At 49.7% G+C, this 23,725-nt stretch overlaps 1 long non-coding RNA gene across 1 annotated transcript; it reads left to right on the forward strand.

Moving 5' to 3' along the window:
* Nucleotides 1–7,063: 7,063 nt before the first annotated feature.
* On the forward strand, nucleotides 7,064–17,507 carry LOC144602637 (uncharacterized). The gene is made up of 3 exons (XR_013548472.1): nucleotides 7,064–7,188; nucleotides 13,981–14,076; nucleotides 17,404–17,507. It is a non-coding gene; the product is annotated as an uncharacterized LOC144602637 (long non-coding RNA).
* Nucleotides 17,508–23,725: the final 6,218 nt, after the last annotated feature.

Raw genomic sequence — 23,725 nt, forward strand, 5'->3', positions numbered from 1 at the left:
CGTTGCAGCCTCCTAGCATCCTCCTCACAGCTAACACTGCCCCCCAGCTTCGTGTCATCCGCAAACTTGGAGATGTTCAACAGCTGAGGTGTAGCAGAGTCCCCATCAGATTACGCTACAAAACCGATGCAATAGGTGTGGCCAGGAGTTTGCGTAAGAATCAAACATGATGCTTAAATTAAGAATAATGTTATTGAGCTTCAAATATTCCCCAGATAGAGGAAAAACATAGACATGTAACACAGTGTGTTGCAGCAAACAAAGACAGTTGTGTCAATGCATGGCAGGTGCAGTATAATGTGGATAAATGTGAGGTTATCCACTTTGGTGGCAAGAACAGGAAAGCAGACTATTATCTGAATGATGGCCGATTAGGAGAAGGGGAGATGCAACGAGACCTGGGTGTCGTGGTACACCAGTCATTGAAAGTAGGCATGCAAGTGCACCAGGCAGTGAAGAAAGCGAATGGTATGTTGGCATTCATAGCGAGGGGATTTGAGTATAGGAGCAGGGAGGTTCTGCTGCAGTTGTACAGGGCATTGGTGAGACCACACCTGGAGTATTGCGTACAGTTTTGGTCTCCTAATCTGAGGAAAGACATTCTTGCCATAGAGGGAGTACGGAGAAGGTTCACCAAATTGATTCCTGGAATGGCAGGACTTTTAAATGTCCCTGCGCTTAACCTGCAAGATTTCAGTTTTATTTACTATCAAAGGGTGCAAATAGTGAACTCCTCAAACACAAAGTGCACCCCATGTTACAGAGAATGATTGCAAGTCGATAGTTCTTTGCGCGTGCGCTTTCTCCGTCGATGTGCCGGACAATAAGCTCTTTATCCAACTTTGTGGGGAATCTCGACCCGAAACGTCACCCATTCCCTCTCTCCTAGATGCTGCCTGACCTGCTGAGTTACTCCAGCATTTTGTGATACCTTCGATTTGTACCAGCATCTGCAGTTATTTTCCTACGCCACTCTGACTTGGTACTTACTGTCTTTTTAAGCAATAGTGGGAGAAAGTGATAGACAATAGGTGCAGGAGGAGGCCATTCGGCCCTTCGAGCCCGCACAGCCATTCAATATGATCATGGCTGATCATTCTCAATCAGTACCCCATTCCTGCCTTCTCCCAATAACCCCTGACTCCGCTATCCTTAAGAGCTCTATCTAGCTCTCTGTTGAATGCATTCAGAGAATTGGCCTCCACTGCCTTCTGAGGCAGAAAATTCCACAGATTCACAACTCTCTGACTGAAAAAGTTTTTCCTCATCTCAGTTCTAAATAGCCTACCCCTTATTCTTAAACTGTGGCCCCTAGTTCTGGACTCCCCCAACATTGGGAACATGTTTCCTGCCTCTAACGTGTCCAACCCCTTAATAATCTTATACGTTTCGATAAGATCTCCACTCATCCTTCTAAATTCCAGTGTATGCAAGCCTAGTCGCTCCAATCTTTCAACATATGATAGTCTCGCCATTCCGGGAATTAACCTAGTAAACCTACGCTGCACGCCCTCAATAGCAAGAATATCCTTCCTCAATTTGGAGACCAAAACTGCACACAGTACTCCAGGTGCGGTCTCACTAGGGCCCTGTACAACTGCAGAAGGACCTCTTTGCACCTATACTCATCTGATGATGTTTCTTGCAGCTCCCCAGTGATTTAACGGGTTGAGTTATTGGCATCGTAGACACAGGTTTACTGCAACAAGGTGCAGATAATTTCAGTCTGGGGCAAACACCCAGCAGCACCTCCCACCCTGCCTAAGCCCACAAAACAAACCCAGCATCGCTGCTTTCTTTAACCAGGTGCTATTGGTTAGTGAAGAAAATCATCCACGCATTCATTTCCTCCCGCCTAGACTACTGCAACTCCCTGTACACTGGGATCAGCCAATCATCCCTGTCACGCCTGCAATTGGTCCAAAACGCCGCAGCGAGACTCCTGACGGGTACCCGTAAAAGGGACTACATCACCCCGATTCTGGCCTCTCTCCACTGGCTCCCAGTACGGTACAGAATCAACTTCAAGCTCCTCCTATTCACATACAAAGCCCTAAACGGGCTTGCCCACCCCCCCCCCCCCCCCCCCCCCACACATATCAAAAATCTTCTAACCCACCACTCTATCTCCAGGTCCCTCAGGTCGGCCGACTTGGGGCTACTGACTATCCCACGGTCTAGGCTTAAGCTCAGGGGTGACCGCGCTTTTGCGGTTGCAGCTCTAGACTGTGGAACAGCATCCCTCTCCCCATCAGAACTGCCCCCTCCATCGACTCCTTTAAGTCCAGGCTCAAAACCTTTTTCTACACCCTAGCGTTTGAGGCCCTCTGAGGGGGCGCTGTGAACTGTTTACGTATGTGCTGTTATGTTTGTGTGCCATTGTATGTTCGTTTCTTAATACCTGAACTGATGTACAGCACTTTGGTCAACATGGGTTGCTTTTAAATGTGCTGTACAAATAAAATTGACTTGACTTGACTGTTATGCTTGTGTGCCATTGTATGTTGGGGGAGTCCAGAACAAGGGGCCACAGTTTAAGAATAAGGGGTAGGCCATTTAGAACGGAGATGAAGAAAAACCTTTTCAGTCAGAGAGTTGTGAATCTGTGGGATTCTCTGCCTCAGAAGGCAGTGGAGGCCAATTCTCTGAATGCATTCAAGAGAGAGCTCGATAGAGCTCTTAAGGAAAGCAGAGTCAGGGGGTATGGGGAGAAGGCAGGAACGGGGTACTGATTGAGAATGATCAGCCATGATCACATTGAATGGCGGTGCTGGCTCAAAGGGCCGAATGGCCTCCTCCTGCACCTATTGTCTATTGCCCATTGTATGTTCGTTCTTAGTACCTGAACTGATGTTCAGCACTTTGGTCAACGTGGGTTGTGTTTAAATGTGCTATACACATAAAATTGACTTGACTTGACTGTGATGTTTGTGAGCCATTGTATGTTCGTTCTTAGTACCTGAACTGATGTACAGCACTTTGGTCAATGTGGGTTGTTTTTAAATGTGCTATACAAATAAAAAATGACCTGGCTTGACTAAATGTACCGAGTGTTGACCACTGATTGCAAGACGTGATGCACACGACACAACCCACACTGTCCCGGCACCTTCAATCGACAATAGGTGCAGGAGGAGGCCATTCGGCCCTTCGAGCCTGTACGCACCGCCATTCAATGTGATCACGGCTGATCATTCTCAATCAGTACCCCGTTCCTGCCTTCTCCCCATACCCCCTCACTCCGCTATCCTTAAGAGCTCTATCCAGCTCTCTCTGAATGCATTCAGAGAATTGGCCTCCACTGCCTTCTGAGGCAGAGAATTCCACAGATTCACAACTCTCTGACTGAAAAAGTTTTTCCTCATCTCCGTTCTAAATGGCCGACCCCTTATTCTTAAACTGTGGCCCCTTGTTCTGGACTCCCCCAACATTGGGAACATGTTTCCTGCCCCTTAATAATCTTATACGTTTCGATAAGATCCCCTCTCATCCTTCTATATTCCAGTGTATACAAGCCTAGTCGCTCCAGTCTTTCAACATATGACAGTCCCGCCATTCTGGGGATTAACCTGGTGAACCTACGCTGCACGGCCTCAATAGCAAGAATATCCTTCCTCACATTTCAGTGAAAGGCCCGCCCGCCATCGAGCGACCATTCAAGCCGTTAATGAAACGTTTAAACAAAAAACACACGCCCACAATTCAATATAATCGGTGGTTTCCCCGATGATTATTCACCGTGAACGATCTGGACGAACAAACCTCAACGACGTTCTTCAGTTGACGGCCCCGGCCCGCTGCGTCATGGCGGCTCGGCGAAGTGCGCGTGCGCGCCCGCCTCTGGGCAGCAGCCCCCATCGCGTCATGCAGGATGTGCGCGTGCGCGCGCCACGAGCAGCGGCCCACACCTTCGGGATGCGCGTGCGCGCGCCGGGGAGGAGAAGGAGGGGGAGTGGGAGGAGGTGGAGGAGGAAGTAAAGCTGTACCAGCACCAATAGTAGCAGCGCTACAGCAGCACCGCAGCCCCCACCTGCGGGACGTGGGTGTGTGTGTCGGGGACGACAACGACAACGACGACAACATCATAACCAACACGAACAGTAACAGGAACAGGAGCAGGAGCAATGAGCAGCCCCCACCTGCGGGATGTGGGAGTGAGTGTCGGGGAGGACAACGACAACAACGTCATAACCAACACGAACAGTAACAGGAGCAGGAGCAGGAGCAATCAGCAGCCCCCACCTGCGGGATGTGTGAGTGTGTGTGAGGCACGCGTGAAATAAATGAGCAACATCATCAGCAGGAACAATAACTGCAGAAGGAACAGTAGCAATCAGCAGCACCGCGACTACCCTCAGCCTCACACGACACCGATCCCAACAACAACACAACTCCCCGCCCCAATCTGCACGATGTGTGTGTCTGTGTCCCGGTGGGCAGAACATAGAAACATAGAAAATAGGTGCAGGAGTAGGCCATTCGGCCCTTCGAGCCGCCACCGCCATTCAATGTGATCATGGCTGATCATCCAGCTCAGTAGCCTGTACCTGCCTTCTCTCCATACCCCCTGATCCCTTTAGCAAAAAGGGCCACATCTAACTCCCTCTTAAATATAGCCATTGAACTGGCCTCAACTACCTTCTGTGGCAGAGAATTCCACAGACTCACCACTCTCTGTGTGAAGAAATGTTTTCTCATCTCGGTCCTAAAAGACTTCCCCCTTATCCTTAAGCTGTGACCCCTGGTTCTGGACTCCCCCAACTTCGGGAACAATCTTCCCGCGACGAACAGATATAAAGCAGCAGCAACATCAGCATCAACGCAACTCCTGTTCAGTTCACGCTTTTACTACAAACAAGGTAATTATAGAAAAACACTTTAATTACAAAGTATAAATAACAACGTCGGCCACTCACTCACGGTGGGGTGTGTGTGTGGTGGGGGGGTGTGTGTGTGGGGGGTGTGTGTGTGTGTGGGGTGTGTGTGTGGGGGGGGTGTGTATGTGTGTTAGTTTATGTGTGTGTCGGTGGGTGTGTGTGTGTGGTGGGGGGTGTGTGTGTGGGGGATGTGTGTGGGGTGTGTGTGTGTGTCGGTGTGTGTGTGTGGGGTGTCGGTGTGTATGGTGGGTGTCGGTGTGTGTGTGTCGGTGTGTGTGGTGGGTGTCGGTGTGTGGTCAGTGTGTGGTGGGTGTCGGTGTGTGTGGGGTGTCGGTGTGTGGGGTGTCGGTGTGTGTGTGGGATGTGGGAGGAGAAGCAAATAAAAAATCATCATCATCAGACAACAGCAGCACCCACCATCAACAAGGTAATTATGGAAAAACGCTTTAATTACAAAGTATAAATAACAACGTCGGCCCCTCGCTCGCCCACTCGCTCAATCAGTCGGCGGGGACCACCTGGGCCGATATCGGGAGCTCCGGCAGCGTCTTTGCCCGCCCCGAATCGCGGGGCTTGGGTCGTCCCGCCGCGGACCCTTCACCGTCCGGCGGGGGCTTCAATATCGGGATCCCCGACCGTCCCGACGTGGAAACTCCAACAGCCAGACCGCGGGAGTAGACGGCAGGGGAAGAAAAAAAACCATTCTGGCCTTCCGTCACAGTGAGGAGGGACTGGAGGAGACTCACTGAGATGGATGTTTCTTTTTGTTTGGTGTTAGTTTATGATTGTGTAAGTGTTATTGCATTTTTATTGATTATTCTTATTGGTCTTATTGTTGAACTGCGGGTAATTTTTCATTTCGCTGCACATTTATGTGTATGTGACAAATACATTGACTAGCCAGTGAGTCTGTGGAATTCTCTGCCACAGAAGGTAGTTGAGGCCAGTTCATTGGCTATATTTAAGAGGGAGTTAGATGTGGTCCCTGTGGCTAAAGGGATCAGGGGGTATGGAGAGAAGGCAGGTACAGGATACTGAGTTGGATGATCAGCCATGATCATATTGAATAGCGGTGCAGGCTCGAAGGGCCGAATGGCCTACTCCTGCACCCATTTTCTATGTTTCTATGTTTCTATTGACAGTCAGTCAGTCTATTCACAAAATACTGGAGTAACTCAGCAGGTCAGGCAGCATCTCGGGAGAGAAGGAATGGGTGACGTTTCGGGTCGAGACCCTTCTTCCTCAGTCAGTCAGTCACTCAGTCTGACCAAGCAAGAACCAAGCGCTCGTTCTCACCTTCCACCCCACCAGCCAGCGGATCCAACAAATCATCCGCCAACATTTCCGTCACCTACAACGGGACCCCACCACTGGCCATATCTTCCCATCCCCTCCCCTCTCTGCGTTCCGCAGAGACCGTTCCCTCCGTAACTCCCTGGTACACTCGCCCCTTCCTACCCAAAACACCGACCCAGCCAGCAGGGGGCGGACCCAGCCAGCAGGGGGCGGACCCAGACAGCAGCCAGCAGGGGGCGGACCCAGGCAGCAGAGGGCGGACCCAGGCAGCAGAGGGCGGACCCGGCCAGCAGGGAGCGGACCCAGGCAGCAGCCAGCAGGCGGCGGACCCGGCCAGCAGGGGGCGGACCCGGCCAGCAGGGGGCGGACCCGGGCAGCAGCCAGCAGGGCTCAATCACTCACTCACTCTCTCTCTCACTCACCCACCCACTCACTCACTCTCTCTCTCACTCTCTCTCACTCACTCACCCACCCACTCAGTGCCCAAGCTGGATTGTCAGAGACAGCGCTCCTGTTCAGTTGCAGCGACGTTACCTGAGGCTGAGCCCGTGCTGGCGGTCGGGTCCGGTCCGGTCCGGTGTTGTGTCGGGTCCGGTAATGAGAGCGGGTTAAACAAAATTCTCTCCCCCCTTCTCTCCTTTTTCCCTCCCTTTTCCCTTTTCCCATTTCTCTCCCTTTTCCCTTTTCCCATTTCTCTCCCTTTTCCCATTTCTCTCCCTTTTCCCATTTCTCTCCCTTTTCCCATTTCTCTCCCTTTTCCCATTTCTCTCCCTTTTCCCATTTCTCTCCCTTTTCCCATTTCTCTCCCTTTTCCCATTTCTCTCCCTTTTCCCATTTTTTTCCCTTTTCCCATTTTTCCCCTTTTCCCTCCCTTTTCTCTATCCCGCTTCAGCAGGGAGTTTCTCCACAGCCTGGAGTGGGTCGCCAGACGTGACCAGACGTGACCGGGACCGGGACACCGCCAGGATGCGGCGCTCTCTCTGCACGGCCGTACATCTGCCGTACCTGCTGGCAGGTAGAGACATGGGGGAGGGGGAGAGGGAGAGATGGGGGGGGGGAGAGAGAGGGTTGGGGGAAAGAGATGGGGGGAGAGACAGAGAGATGGGGGGAGAGACAGAGATGGGGCGAGAGAGGGAAAGATGGGGGAGGGAGGGAAAGATGGGGGAGAGAGGGAAAGAGATGGGGAGAGAGGGAAAGAGATGGGGGAGAGAGGGAAAGAGATGGGGAGAGAGGGAAAGAGATGGGGAGAGAGAGCAAGAGATGGGGGAGAGATAGGGAGAGGGAGAGAGAGAGAATGCGAGCTGCTGTCCACAGAGTTGGGAGTGGGCAATTGTCAGTCAAACACTGTACTGGGGTAACTCAACAGGTCGGGCCACATCTGTGGAGAGAAGGAATGGGTGACTTTTCGGGTCGAGACCCTTCTCTGAAGAACCCGAAACGTCACCCATTCCTTCTCTCCACAGATGCTGCCTGACCCGCTGAGTTACTTCAGCACTCTGTGAAACGTCACCTATCCATGTTCTCCACAGATGCTGCCTGACCCGCTGAGTTAACCCAGCATTTTGTGTCTACATTCATCAGTGAAAATGTCATTTAGCTTAGTGATACGGCGCAGAAACAGGCCCTTCGGCCCACCGGGTACGCAGCGACCAGCGATCAGGCCGCACTAACACTGCCCTACACACAGAAGGGACAATCTCTAATTTTACAGAAGCCAATTAACCTACGCTCTCCATGTCCTGGATAACCTCCGGTTCCCAGGCCCCCACTCCCTCATTTTCACCATGGATGTCCAGTCACTGTACACCTCCATCCCCCACAAGGATGGTCTCGAAGCCCTCCGTTTCTTCCTCGACCGTAGAACCAGCCAATCCCCATCGACCAACACTCTCCTCCGCCTAGCAGAGCTGGTTCTTACCCTCAACAACTTCTCCTTTGACTCCTCCCACTTCCTCCAAACCAGAGGCGTAGCTATGGGCACTCGCATGGGCCCTAGCTACGCCTGCCTCTTTGTCGGGTACATCGAACAATCCCAGTTCCAGATGTACATTGGCCCCATCCCCGAACTCTACCTCCGCTACATCGACGACTGCATTGGTGCTACCTCTTGCACCCATGCAGAACTCACTGACTTCATACACTTCACCTCCAATTTCCATCCTGCCCTTAAATATACCTGGACTATCTCTGACATCTCCCTCCCGTTTCTGGACCTCACCATCTCCATCACAGGAGACAGACTAGTGACGGACATTTACTACAAGCCCACCGACTCGCACAGCTATCTGGACTACACTTCTTCCCACCCGGTCCCCTGCAAAAAGTCTATCCCCTACTCCCAATTCCTCCGTCTACGCCGCATCTCCGCCCGGGATGAGATGTTTCAGACTAGGGCTTCCGAGATGTCCTCGTTCTTCAGAAAACGGGGCTTCCCCTCCTCCATTATAGATGAGGCTCTCACTAGGGTCTCTTCTACATCCCGCAGCTCCGCTCTTGCTCCCCCTCCCCCCACTCACAACAAGGACAGGATCCCCCTCGTTCTCACCTTCCACCCCACCAGCCAGCGGATCCAACATATCATCCAGCAACATTTCCGTCACCTACAACGGGGCCCCACCACTGGCCACATCTTCCCATCCCCTCCCCTCTCTGCGTTCCGCAGAGACCGTTCCCTCCGTAACTCCCTGGTCCACTCGTCCCTTCCTACCCAAACCACCCTAACCCCGGGCACTTTCCCTTGCAACTGCACGAGATGCAACACCTGTCCCTTTACCTCCCCCCTCAACTCCATCCAAGGACCCAAACAGTCTTTCCAGGTGAGACAGAGGTTCACCTGCACCTCCTCCAACCTCATCTATTGCATCCGCTGCCCTAGATGTCAACTTATTTATATCGGCGAAACCAAGCACAGGCTCGGCGATCGCTTCGCTGAACACCTGCACTCGGTCCTTTTTTTTTATTTTTTTTTATCAAAAAATACTTTATTCAAGTTATAAATATCATTTACAAACCATCATTTTTAAACAAACCCATCCGACATTTCCGGAGGTTACATATTCAATACAGGCATTTACTTAGACATTTACATACATTTACATACATATCCCTTATTTGGAGGGGCGTCTCTCTCCACCACACCCTGCCCCCCATGTCCAGCAGCGGGAGGACCCTAGACTGTGGTCCTCCCCCACAGGGCCTTGGCGTTGGCTGCACCGAGCTTCAGAGCGTCCCTCAGCACGTACTCCTGCAGTCTGCAGTGGGCCAGTCGGCAACATTCCTTGACGGACAGCTCGCTCCGCTGGGAGGTCAACAAGGATCGGGCAGACCAAAGAGCGTCTTTCACCGAGTTGATGACCTTCCAGCAGCACTCGATGTCAGTCTCGGAATGCGTCCCTGGGAACAGTCCGTAAAGCACAGAGTCCTCTGTGACGGAGCTGCTCGGAATGAATCGTGACAGGGACCCCCGCAGACCTCTCCAGACTCGCCTGGCAAATCCACACTCTTTGAAGAGGTGGGCCACCGTTTCCTCTCCGTAGCAGCCGTCCCGAGGGCAGCGTGCGCTGGTAGTGAGGTTCCGGCGGTGCAGGAAGGATCTGACTGGGAGGGCTCCCCTCACCGCCAGCCAAGCCAGGTCTTGGTGCTTGTTGGTGAGTACTGGCGATGAGGCATTTTGCCAGACAAGCTGGGCTGTCTGTTCTGGGAACCACGCCACAGGATCCATGGAGTCATTCCCCTGCAGTGCCTGCAGGACGTTCCGTGCTGACCACTGCCCGATGGACTTGTGGTCAAAGGTGTTGGTCCGGAAGAACCTGTCCACAAACGACAGATGGTTCGGCAATGTCCAGCTGACTGGCACATTGCGTGGCATCTGCGCCAGGCCCATCCTTCGCAACACCGGGGACAGGTAGAACCTCAGCAGGTAGTGGCATTTGGTGCCCACGTGCTTTGGCTCTATGCTCCGCCTGATGCAGCCACACACGAAAGTGGCCATCAGAATGAGGGCGACGTTGGGCACGTCTTTACCCCCGTTGTCTGCCGACTTGTGCATTGTGGCTCGTCGCACCCGGTCCATCGCCGACCCCCAGATGAAGCGGAAGACGGCCCGGGTGATCCCCTTGGCGTGGGAGGGAGGGACGGGCCACACTTGCGCCAAGTACAGCAGCCCCGAGAGCACCTCACACCTGATGACCAGGTTTTTCCCCGTGATGGAGAGGGAGCGCTGCTTCCACAGCTCCAGCTTCTTCCCCACCCTGGCTATCCGCTCCAGCCAATTTTTGTTACATGCCTCAGCCTTCCCGAACCAGATCCCCAGCACCTTCAGGAAGTCAGGCTTGATGGTGAAGGGGATGGAAGATCGGTCGGGCCAGTTGCCAAAGAGCATGGCCTCGCTCTTCCTGCGGTTTACCCTGGCCCCCGTGGCCAACTCAAACTGGTCGCAGACGCTGATCAGTCTGCGGACCGACCCTGGATCCGAGCAGAAGACGGCGACATCGTCCATGTACAGGGAGGCCTTGACCTGAGTGCCCCCACTGCCTGGCAATGTCACTCCTCTTATGCTCGCATCCTTCCTGATGGATTCGGCAAAGGGTTCAATGCAACACCTGCACTCGGTCCGCATTAACGCAACTGATCTCCCGGTGGCCCAGCACTTTAACTCCCCCTTCCATTCCCAGTCTGACCTCTCTGTCATGGGCCTCCTCTAGTGCCATAGTGAGGCCCGCCGGAAATTGGAGGAGCAGCACCTCATATTTCGCCTGGGCATTTTGCAGCCCGGTGGTATGAACGTCGACTTCTCCAACTTCAAATAGTTCCTCTGTCCCTCCCTTCCCCTCCTCCTTCCCAGATCTCCCTCTATCTTCCTGTCTCCACCTATATCCTTCCTTTGTCCCACCCCCGACAACAGTCTGAAGAAGGGTCTCGACCCGAAACGTCACCCATTCCTTCTCTCCCGAGATGCTGCCTGACCTGCTGAGTTACTCCAGCATTTTGTGAATAAATCGATTTGTACCAGCATCTGCAGTTATTTTCTTAACCTACAAGCCTGTCGGTCTTGAGAGGTTTGGAGGGAAGAGTGTCGGTCTAAAGAAAGCAAACTCAATGCTAGCATTTATTTCAAGAGGGCTTGTGTACAAAATCAGGGGGTGTTATTCTAAGGCTCTACAAGGGCCCATTTGGAATATTGTCAGCAATTTTCGCTGCACTCGCTGGAGTTTAGAAGAATGAGCGGGGACCTCATTGAAACTTCACCGAATAGTGAATGACCCGGATAGGGTGGATGTGGGGAGGATGTTTCCACTAGTGGGAGAGTCTAGGACCAGAGGGCACAGCCTCAGAATTAAAGGATGTTCATTCAGGAAGGAGATGAGGAGGAATTTCTTTAATCAGAGGGTGGTGAATCTGTGGGATTCTTTGCCACAGACGGCTGTGGAGGCCACAAGTCAGAGGATATTTTTAAGGCAGAGATAGATAAATTGTTGGTCAGTGCTGGTGTCAGGGGTTATGGGGAAAAGGCAGGAGAATGTGGTTGTGAGGGAGAGATAGATCAGGCGTGATTGAATGGCTCAATGGGCAGAAAGGCCCAATTCTACACCTATCACTTATGACCTAAACCGGAGAGGCCGGAGAAAACCCACGCAGGTCACGGGGAGAACGTACAGATTCCACGCAGACAGCACCCGTGGTCAGGATCGAACCCTGGTCTCTGGCGCTGTGAGGCAGCAGCTCTACCACTGTGCCACCATAGTGCTGGAGTAACTCAGCGGGTCGGGCAGCATCTGTGGAGAAAAGGAATAGATGATGTTTTGAGTCGAGAACCTTCTTCAGACTGACTCTCATATCCATACCCCTCCCTGCAGTTCACATTTCACTACTCTCCTCATCTGACCCCCTTTCTGACTCCTTTCACCTTTAGCCTCACCTTTTCATGAATGAATGAATAAGTTGATGAATGAATGAATAAGTTTATCGGCCAAGTACTGATTGAGAATGATCAGCCATGATCACATTGAATGGCGGTGCTGGCTCGAAGGGCCGAATGGCCTCCTCCTGCACCTATTGTCTGTAAATCTGTGCAGGAGAAGGCAATATGGCCCTTCGAGCCAGCACCGCAATTCATTGTAATCATAGCTGATCATCCACAATCAGTAACCTGTGCCCCATAATCCCTTGATTCCACCAGCCTCTAGAGCTCTATCTAAATCTCTTTTAAATTCATCCAGTGAATTGGCCTCCACTATCTTCTGTTGCAGAGAATTCCACAAATTCACAACTCTCTGGGTGAAAAAGTTCCTTCTCACCTCCGTTTTAAATGGCCTCCCCTTTATTCTTAGACTGTGGCCCCTGGTTCTGTACTCCCCCAACGTAGGGAACATTTTTTCTGTATCGAGATTATCCAGTAGGAGGTAGTTGGGCAGGGACTATCACAACGTTTACGAACTAGTTGGACAGATACATGGATAGGGCAGGTTTGGAGGGATATGGGCCAAACGCGGGCACGGCAGGTCGGTTGAAGAACCCAATGGATGTGGGGGAGGAGCTGGGAATGGGAGCTATAATCAACTTGTCGGTTTAGTTGATGGCCACATCGAACAAGATCAGTCCCTTCAGCCCACATTAGACTACGCAATGCCTTTCTCTTATGTGCGTCTACCCCCACTCCAGCAGCGCGTTCCAGGCACCCACCACTCTGTGTAATAAAACATGACCCGCACATCTCCTTGAAACTTGCCCCCACTGAGCTAAAAATCCATGTCGTCTCGTCAGAGCCGAGAAGGAAGGGGGGCGGCGCGGGGGCGCCTGCTGCCTCATGCGGCGGGACCTGGTTCGCCGCTGCGGGGAAATATAGACTGTTCCATAAACATCCCGCAACTTTGGTGGCCCCAGAAACGTGGCGACTCTCTCTGTACAGCCTGGGGGAGGTTTGTATTTTACCGGATTTCATTCAAAAGCAAAGCATTTCACTGTCCCTTGGTTCATGTGACGATAGAGCATCATTGGCTCATTAAGTTGAATTCAAGTTTGCACATGAGACTGTTAAATAAAATAACAGTGTTTGCTGTGGATATAATATCATTGTGCAGCCTAATATAATGAACAATTCACGATGGGAAACACTGATGTGTTTAGTTTAAGGGAATGAAATTTACCCGCAGCTTGTTGCATATAACATCCACTTGCTGGTCAGGGCTGTGATTGACGGGGCTGAGCTCCGCCTCCCCTCAGCCGTGCCCCGACACTGCAAGGGTTCAGCAGCTGCGCGAAAGGGAACACGTTTTGAACCAGGAAGTGGCGGAGTTACAATGGCTTCGAAATATCAGGTCGAGAGTTGGGCCGAGGAGGCAGTTTGTCCCATCTGCCTGGATTTCTTCACCGATCCGGTTATACTGGAGTGCGGGCACAACTTCTGCCGCTCCTGTATCACACAGAGTTGGGACAGTCAGGAGAGAAACTCCTGCCCGGAATGTAGAGAGGTGTTTACAGACCGCACCCTCAAAGTAAATCGGGCCTTGGCGAGACTGGCTGAGAAAGCTCGAGCAGTGAGCCTGAATCGGGAAATAATTCCAGAGAAGGAAAGTAAACCTCACTGCGAGGAACATCAGGAAGAACTGAAGCTGTTTTGTGAAACTGATAAGAAGCTGATCTGTGTGGTTTGTGCAGCTGGGCGGGAACACAAGTCTCACAACTTCATGCCGGTTAAAGAAGCTGTTGAAAACCACAAGGTAAAAGCAAACCGATTTTAATCACATCATTTTAATTCCATTTTTACTGTTCAACCATTTAATTTTCTGATTCCCAAACACAATTCCAGGATCAGGTGAAATCTTCCATCCAGTCTCTCACAAAAGATAAATCAGGGATCCAGCAAATGGAGAAGCAACAGAAAGAGAAGATTTCTGGAGTTCAGGTGAGGCTTTAAGTTTCGATTTCCTGATCTTGTGCAGGTTTAATCCATGTGAATCGTGCAATAACAGAGCAGCGCAATGACGCAAGTAGTGCTGCTGTATCCTAGTTCTGGTGAGCGGGTTCGATCCTGACCTCGGGCTCTGCCCGTGTGGTTCACGCCTTATCCCTGTGACCGCGTCGGATTCCTTCCACGTCCCCATCAAAGATACTAGACAATAGACGCAGGAGGAGGCCATTCGGCCCTTCGAGCCAGCATCGCCATTCAATGTGATCATGGCTGATCATTCTCAAGCAGTACCCCGTTCCTGCCTTCTCCCCATACCCCCTGACTCCGCTATCCTTTTAGACTCTATCTAGCTCTGTCTTGAATGCATTCAGAGAATTGGCCTCCACTGCCTTCTGAGCCAGAGAATTCCACAGATTTCCAACTCTCGGACTGAAAAAGTTTTTCCTCATTTCCGTTCTAAATGGCCTACCACTTATTCTTAAACCTTGGCCCCTTGTTCTGGACTCCCCCAACATTGGGAACATGCTTCCTGCCTCTAACATGTCCAACCCCTTAATAATCTTATGCATTTCCATAAGATCTTCTCTCGTCCGTCTAAATTCCAGTGTATACAAACCTAGTCAATCCAGTCTTTCAACATACGACAGTCCCACCATTCCGGGAATTAACCTAGTAAACCTACGCTGCACGCCCTCAATAGCAAGAATATCCTTCCTCAAATTTGGAGACCAAAACTGCACACAGTACTCCAGGTGCGGTCTCACTAGGGGCCTGTACAACTGCAGAAGGACCTCTTTGCTCCCATACTCAACTCCTCTTGTTAGGAAGGCCAACATTCCATTGGCTTTCTTCACTGCCTGCTGTACCTGCATGCTTCCTTTCAGTGACTGATGCAATAGGACACCCAGATCTCGTTGTACGTCCCTTTTTCCTAACTTGACACCATTCAGATAATACTCTGCCTTCCTATTCTTACCACCAAAGTGGATAACCTCACACTTATCCACATTAAACTACATCCGCCCACTCACACAACCTGTCCAAGTCACCCTGCAACCTCATAGCATCATCCTCACAGTTCACACTGCCACCCAGCAAGAGGAGCAAGATGAACCACTCTGTCGAAATCGCGTATACTGAAGTGTAGTACGCAACGGAGAGGAACGTCCGCCATTTTAGTAAGCAAAACCCGATTTTACATCATTCAAAAATGCACTTCATCAACAAGGATAACAATTGTTATTTCTGTCATTCATGGTAAGATTAACGTCATTTTGTGTGCGAGATATACAGGGTTGCACTGTTTCGCATGTCAGCTAACCAATGAAATGATCAGGTCATGATTTTTCCAGCACTTCACCTTCCCCCCCCTTATCTGAACAAGGGTCCCAACTTGAAACATCACCCATCCTTTTTCTCCAGAGATGCTGCCTGACCCGGTCACTTACTCCTACACTGTGTCTATTTGAATTGGATTCAAGCTTTTGTATCATGTCAGGCAGCATTGGTCATTTTCGTGGCTGTCAGGGGTTTTTAACTGATTCATCATATCATATCATATCATATATATACAGCCGGAAACAGGCCTTTTCGGCCCTCCAAGTCCGTGCCGCCCAGCGATCCCCGTACATTAACACTATCCTACACCCACTAAGGACAATTTTTACATTTACCCAGCCAATTAACCTACATACCTGTACGTCTTTGGAGTGTGGGAGGAAACCGAAGATCTCGGACAAAACCCACGCAGGTCACGGGGAGAACGTACAAACTCCTTACAGTGCAGCACCCGTAGTCAGGATCGAACCTGAGTCTCCGGCGCTGCATTCGCTGTAAAGCAGCAACTCTACCGCTGCGCTACCGTGCCGCCAATTCACCAATTCAAATTTTCTTGGCTCTAAGTATAAAATTCAATGTCTTTTCGAATATATTGTGGATACAGTAGAGTTCTGTTGTTTGCAAATGCCTAATCTCTGCTTCCATGTCTTTTTAAAATAAAACAAAAAGAGATATAGCTCGTGGAGGTGAAATTAAAATTAACAGAGAAAGCAAAGAAGAACAGTTCATTAAATATGATCAATTGGCCAGATACAGACAGAGTGGATCTCTCGTGCAAATATTCAATCAGTAACAGCCAAAGTTTAAAGATCACGAAGCAGCATTGTGATATCGCTATAAATGTCAACTATCAACTTATCCAAGAAGTTGAAAAAAATTGTTTGCAAACATTTTATATACGAAGAAATCGCAGAGAGTTGTGAACACAGCCCAGTCTGGCACACAGAATCTGCTTACTAAAATGGCGCTGAAATTTACCCATGACCTACTACAGTTTTTAGAGTCGAGTGGTCTATCTTGCTCCTCTAGTATCTTTGGTCCCCAATACACGCTGGTTCAATGGTCAATCGGTGAATGTAAATTATCCCTGCGGAGGTGGGTGGTGGGCGGATGAATGAGAATTAATGGGTACATGAAAAGGAATAGGCAGCAGGGAATTAAAGTCATAAGGAACGGGAGTAAAATGGGGCCATTCGGCCCATCATATCTACAGCACCATTCAATCATGGCTGACCTATCTCTCCTTCCAGACCACATTCTCATGCCTTCTCCCCATAATCTCTGACACTAGTACTAATGAAGAATCTATCTATCTTTGCCTTAAAAATATCCATAGCCTTCTGTGGCAAACAATTCCACAGATTCACCACCCTCTGACTAAAGAAATTTCTATCTTCCTAAAAGAATGTCCTTTAATTCCGAGACTTTGACTTTGAGTCCTGGATTCTCCCATTAGTGGAAATATCCTCTCCACATCCATTCTATCCAAATCTTTCACTATTCTGTATGTTTCAATTAGGTCCCCCTCATTCTCCGAAACTTCAGCGGGTGCAGGCCCAGTGCTGACAAACGATCATCATAGGTTAACGTACTCATTCCTGGGATCATTCTTGTAAACCTCCTCTGGACTCTCTCTAGAGCCAGCACATCTTTCCACAGATATGGTGCCCAAAATTGCTCACAATATTACAAATGCGGCCTTACCAGCGCCTTAAGGAGCCTCAACATTACATCCCTAGTTTTGTATACAAGCCCTCTTGAAATAAATGCTGGCACAGAGTTTGCTTTCCTTACTATCGATTCGACTTGCAGATTAACGTTTTGGGAATCCAACACCAGCACTCCCAAGTCCATTTGCACCTCCGTTTTCTGGATTCTCACCCCATCTGGATTCTCACCTATGCTTTATTCCTACTCTAAAAATGCATGACTCCACACTTTGAGATATTGATGAAATATTGAGCTTCACCTTTCATTTCACAGGAACAGTCACACAACCTTCAGTCCAAGATCACATCCCAGTTTGCTGAACAGCACCAGATTCTCACTGAGAAAGAGCAGTGTGTACTGGCAGATATCCGGGAGGACGAGAAGAAGATTCTAAATGAAATGGAGAAAAATCTTCGAGAAATTGAAGAGAATTTAAATTCCATTCAGGAGGAACTCTGTAAGTTGCAGCAGCAGATGGATCAAAAGGACAGTGTGGTGTTTCTGAAGGTGAGGGGTTACACTACAGTCTGGTGAAGTGAAAGTGCAGTCACAAAATGGTGGGTGACATTTCTGAAATAAATGCTGCATTTACCAGTAATTGAGAACTGGGTAAATGTTTCATCTGTTCCAGTTGTTGTTGTTCCCAAACTAATTGGCCTCCCACATAATCTATGGGATCTCAGGACTGCCTGGCCGGAATGTAGAGAGCAGTTTGTATTCTGTAGAGCACAAAACTACGACGGCTGATTCTATATCTGATCCTAAGGAACACGAATGAACAGAGGGCAGTAAATCTCTGGGATTCTCCAACCCACAGACTCTGAGAGGTTTAACCTGTTAGACGTATTTATAACAGAGGAAGATACATTTTTGAAAATTTGGGGAACTGAAATCGAAGGGAATGGGACAAAGCGGAGGCGTTCAGTCCTGGGCTAGATCAGCCATGACCACATTGTGGGGGTTAACATTGAAATCTAGAACGTGGCGCACACAGCAGATTGATCATCTATATCAATAGAAAATAGGTGCAGGAGGAGGTGATTCGGCCCTTCGAGCCAGCACCGCCATTCAATGTGATCATGGCTGATCATTCTCAATCAGTACCCCGTTCCTGCCTTCTCCCCATACCCCCTGTCTCCGCTATCCTTAAGAGCTCTATCTAGCTCTCTCTTGAATGCATTCAGAGAATTGGCCTCCGGTCTCCCAGGTTCTACACACCGCTCTCTCTCATCTGGACAACCAGGGGGGCTATGTGAGGATGCTGTTCATTGACTTTAGTTCAGCATTCAACACAATAGTCCCCAACAGACTGGTTGAGAAGCTGCTGGAACTGGGGCTTTGCACCCCTCTGTGTGCCTGGGTCCTGGACTTTCTCACCGCCAGGCCCCAAGTGGTCAGGATGGGGGAACACATATCTAGCTCCCTTACCCTGAACATAGGATCCCCCCAGGGCTGCGTCCTTAGCCCCCTACTGTACTCCCTGTACACACATGACTGTGGGGCCAGGTTCAGCTCAAACTCCTTCATCAAGTTTGCTGATGACACTGTGGTGGTGGGCCGGATCTCCAACAATGATGAGAAGGCCTACCGGGACGAGGTGGCTGATCTGGCACTCTGGTGTCAGGACAATAGCCTCCTCTTGAATGTCACTAAAACGAAGGAGCTGATTGTGGACTTCAGAAGGGCTAAACATCCAAGGACGTACACGCCACTGGAGATAAATGGGTCTACTGTGGATAGGGTGAGCAGTTTTAAATACTTGGGAGTCCGCATCACAGAGGATCTGACGTGGGCAACGCACATTGCCACACTGGTGGGTAAGGCAAAGCAGCGCCTTTACCACGTTAGACAACTGAGGAAATTCAGAGTGTCTCTGAGGATCCTTCATTGCATCTACTCTGGGGCTGTAGAGAGCATCCTGTCCGGCAACATTACAGGCTGGTTTGGGAACAGCTCTGCCCAGACAGGATGGCCCTGCAGAGAGTAGTGCGTTCGGCAGAACGCACCATGGGAACTACACTCGTCCCCCTGCAGGACCTATACATCAGGAGGTGCAGATCCAGAGCAAGCAAGATCATGAGGGACCCCTGCCACCCCAGTAACGGACTGTTCCAGATGCTACGATCAGGCAAACGCCTCCGCTGTCACGCTGTGAAAATGGAGAGGATGAGATGGAGTTTCTTCCCACAGGCCATCAGGACTGTCAACTTTTATAACCCCAGAGACTAAATTTTTGTCTACACTATAGTAACTTATTAACTTTATTTATATGCTGTAACTGTAATTCTTTTTTGTGCACAATCCGCAGACACTTCCACTTTCATTTCACTGCACATCGTGTATGTGCATGTAACAAATAAATTTGACTTGACTTGATTTGACTTGACATTGCCTTCTGAGGCAGAGAATTCCACAGATTCACAATTCTCTGACTGAAAAAGTTTTTCCTGATCTCAGTTCTAAATGGCCTACCCCTTATTCTTAAACTGTGGCCCCTTGTTCTGGACTCCCCCAACATTGGGAACATGTTTTATGCCTCTAACGTGCCCCACTCCTTAATAATCTTATACATTTCGATAAGATCTCCTCTCATCCTTCTAAATTCCAGTGTATACAAGCCTAGTCGCTCCAGTCTTTCAACATATGATAGTCTCGCCATTCAGGGATTTAACCTATTAAACCTATGCTGCATGCCCTCAATAGCAAGAATATCCTTCCTTAAGTTTGGAGACCAAAACTGCACACAGTACTCCAGGTGCGGTCTCACTAGGGCCCTGTACAACTGCAGAAGGACCTATTTGCTCCTATACTCGACTCCTCTTGTTATGAAGGCCAACATTCCATTGGCTTTCTTCACTGCCTGCTGTACCTGCATGCTTCCGTTCAGTGACTGATGCACTAGGACACCCAGATCTCGTTGTACGTCCCCTTTTCCTGACTTGACACCATCAGCAGTGGGTGGTCACCTTGGGGGAATTTGCTCTGTTTGTTTTACCCACCTTTGTTCACCAAGAAAGACATCCCATTCTACATCATAGACCATTCAGCCCATCCTATCCAGTCAAGATTTCTGCTCCACTCAACATCCCTTCCATCTACTCACCACACCTGGTAACAATACCTTGAATACCAGGAGTGCTCACGTATTTATCCTGCTTGCCCTTAAATTATCTCTGCTGTTGGCTTCAGTCCCTCCAATGCAAGTGAGGTCCATGTTCTCATGACTGCATTCCTTTCAGTATTTATTGAAGACCACGTTATATTTCAGCATTGATTTTTGCTCTCCCATCGATTAGAGATATTTCATCCCCCCCCATTTAAATCCATCGCTAAACTTAAATTCTATCTTATCATTCCTGACATCTTCTCCAGATTAAATCCCACGACCTGCCCAGTCTTTGCATTGAGCTCCACCCTCCTTGTGCTTTTCCACATTGTTCTACATCTATAAGGCAATATCAGCTTTCTATCTGCATGGCTGCGGCAATAAGAGTTGGGAAATGGATATTATCAGAGGGTTGTAGAAATGTGGAGAAATTCCTGCTGTCAGGATGAGGACAGAACATCTCAGTCAATTGAGATTTGTGTTTTATTTCTTTCAGGAGGAAGCCGGTCGCAAGCGAAGGTAGGACATGCTCTTTGATGGAAACATTATAAGTTTTTGTGGAACAACTCAAAACATTTCTGATGCTCAGTGGATAAACAGCTGTTAAATATTCGCAGGGTTCGTGATGAAGCCATACCATTGTCGGTGGTAGACGTTGCCTTGCCAATTGAAAAGTTTCATTGCCCTGTTTCATTGAACACAGCATTTAAACAAACATCTGATGACTTCAAGCAAGGTAAAGCTTATACCTTTTCAATTGTTCTTGTTCCTGACACCTTTAAGTAATAGGTGTACGAAGGAACTGCAGACGCGTGTTTAAATCGAAGGAAGGCACAAAATTCTGGAATAACTCAGTGAGACAGGCAGCATCACTGTAGAGACGGTATGGGTGACTTTTCGGGTCGAGACTCTTCTTCAGTCTGAAGAAGAGTCTCGAACTAAAACATCACACATTCTTTCTCTCCAGAGATGCTGCTTGTCCCTCTGAGTTACTCCAGCATTTTGTGTCTACCTTCAATTGTGTCTATCTTTAAGTAATACTTAGATGCAAAGATTAATGGTATTTTGGACTGAAGGGAAATTGAAGATTTGATCTCCCACCAAGCTCATCTGCTGGGAACCATCACAGAGTCAGAGAGCTTTGTAGCACAGCAACAGGCCCTTTGACTCGACTCGACCATGCCAACCAAGCTAGCCCCACTTGCCTGAGTCTGGCTCATATCCTTACAAGTCTACCTTATCCACGTATCTACCCAATTCTCTGTGAACTGTTGTAATTGTTCCTTCCTCGACCACTTCCTCTCAGATCGTTCCACATCTACACTACCCACCAACTGAAAAACCTGCTCCTCAGGTCCTTTTTATTGTTTCCACTCTCATCTTAAACTGATGCGCTCGAGGTTTAGACTCTCCGACCTTGGGTAAAGTATTGTGGCTAATCACCTTATCTGTGCATCTTATACACATCCATAATGTCACTCTGACAGGCTCCGATGAAAAAATATCCCAGTCTGAATAGTCTGTTCCAGGAATGAGTAGATTAACCTATGATGAGCGTTTGTCGGCATTGGGCCTGTACTCGCTGGAGTTTAGAAGAATGAGGGGGGACCTCATTGAAAAATACAGAATAGAGAAAGGCTTGGATAGAATGGACGTGGAGAGGATGTTTCCATTAGTGAGAGAGTCTAGGACTGGAGGATATAGCCTCAGAATTAAAGGATGTTCTTATCGGAAGGAGATGAGGGGAAATGTTTTTAATCAGAGGGTGGTGAATTTGTGGAATTCATTGCCACAGATGGCTGTGGAGGCCAAGTCGGTGGATATTTTTAAGGCAGAGACAACTGGATTCTTGATTAGTACAGGTGTCAGAGGTTATGGGGAGAAAGCAGGAGAATGGGGTTAGGAGGGAGAGATAGATCAGCCATGATTGAATGGTGGAGTAGACTTGATGGGCAGAATGGCATAATTCTAATACTTTCACTTATGACATTATGACCTTCTGAATGTCCAACTTCACCTGATAACACAGCCCTTCAGACCTGATGATGTAAATCCTTTTGCACCCACTCCAGTTGACGAACAAACCCACCCTTCCCTCTGTCACAAACAACAGAGGAGCAGGTAATCTGGCCCCTCATGTCTACCCCCTTTCACTGTGATCATGACGACCCCACCACACACCTTTGCCTCCTCTAACCTCAATATCAACCTGCTCCGATCTGCCTCCATATCTGAATAGCCCGCTTCATTCCCCCATCCCCACCGCAATCTGGCAATCCTCCTCACTCTCCGCACTCGTCCCCCTCCCCGTCCACCCTCCCCCACCTCACGAAATTCCCCTCTCCATCCCCGGACAAAAACTCCGGGAGAGATGTCTGTTGTCCACCCGATGTGGTTGCGGGTGAAACCCCGGGCAGGGTTTCAGTTGTCCGCTCGCCTGTGCCCGAGGCCGAGCGGCCTCTCCCCCGGTCCCGGGGCCGCGCTGCCCGAGTCTCCCCCCGACCCCCGGGGACTCTCTGATTCTCTGCTTCTCCACCCAGTCTCCGTCACCCTGGATGTGGAAACAGCGCATGCGCAGCTCGAGGTGTCTGAGGATCGGAAGAGGGTGAGACGGACCGGGACCCGGACCGAGAGGAGTCTCCCTGACACCGGGAAGAGGTTTACAGACAGGTGGTGTGTGCTGGGATCGGAGGGATTCACATCGGGGAGACATTACTGGGAGGTGGAGGTGGCGGGGAGTCGGGGCTGGAGTCTGGGAGTCGCCACAGAGTCTGTGGAGAGGAAGGGACTGGTCACACTGACCCCGGAGACTGGAGTCTGGAGGATCAGGCGGTTGGATGACAAGTTTGATGCAGTCACCTCCCCTCCATCCTGTCTCCCCGCCCGTCCCATCCCCGGGAGGGTGGGAGTTTATCTCAGTTACGAGTCCGGGACAGTTTCATTTTACGACGCGGACACCAAGTCCCATCTCCACACCTTCACTGGGAATAAATTCACGGAGAAACTTTATCCTTTCTTCGAGACATGGAAGGTAGACCAGTGGCTGAGAATCTGCTCCAGTACCGCTCCGGGTGTGTAAAAGGGTCGGGTCCCGGGACCGGCGTCAGGAGCGGGGCTCAGGGGCTGTGGGGCAGAAACCCGGTGGACAACAGGTCGGCGCTGAACGGCTCCCATTTAATCCCCAAATTCCGCGTCGTAAAAAACCCCAGTGAGCGCGGAAATAAAACCAGGGGGGATGTAAATGTGGGAAGAGAGAAATAAACAGCAAGTGGAATCAGAGCTGTCGATCCGTTCATTTTAACGCGTTAACCGCGTCCGGCAACGGAACAGAAATTACTTTTGTGAAAATATTTTTTAAATGTAATGGGATTGGACCCTTCTCGTCAAAAGTCGTTACGGTATTATTAACTCCGTTCAATGACTAGTTCAATGTAATAGATACAGTTCATGTTACTTCAGTGATTTGCAAAATATACACAACCATTGACA

This window comes from Rhinoraja longicauda, chromosome 19, assembly GCF_053455715.1.
Source record: "Rhinoraja longicauda isolate Sanriku21f chromosome 19, sRhiLon1.1, whole genome shotgun sequence".
NCBI classification, from domain to species: Eukaryota; Metazoa; Chordata; class Chondrichthyes; order Rajiformes; family Arhynchobatidae; genus Rhinoraja; species Rhinoraja longicauda.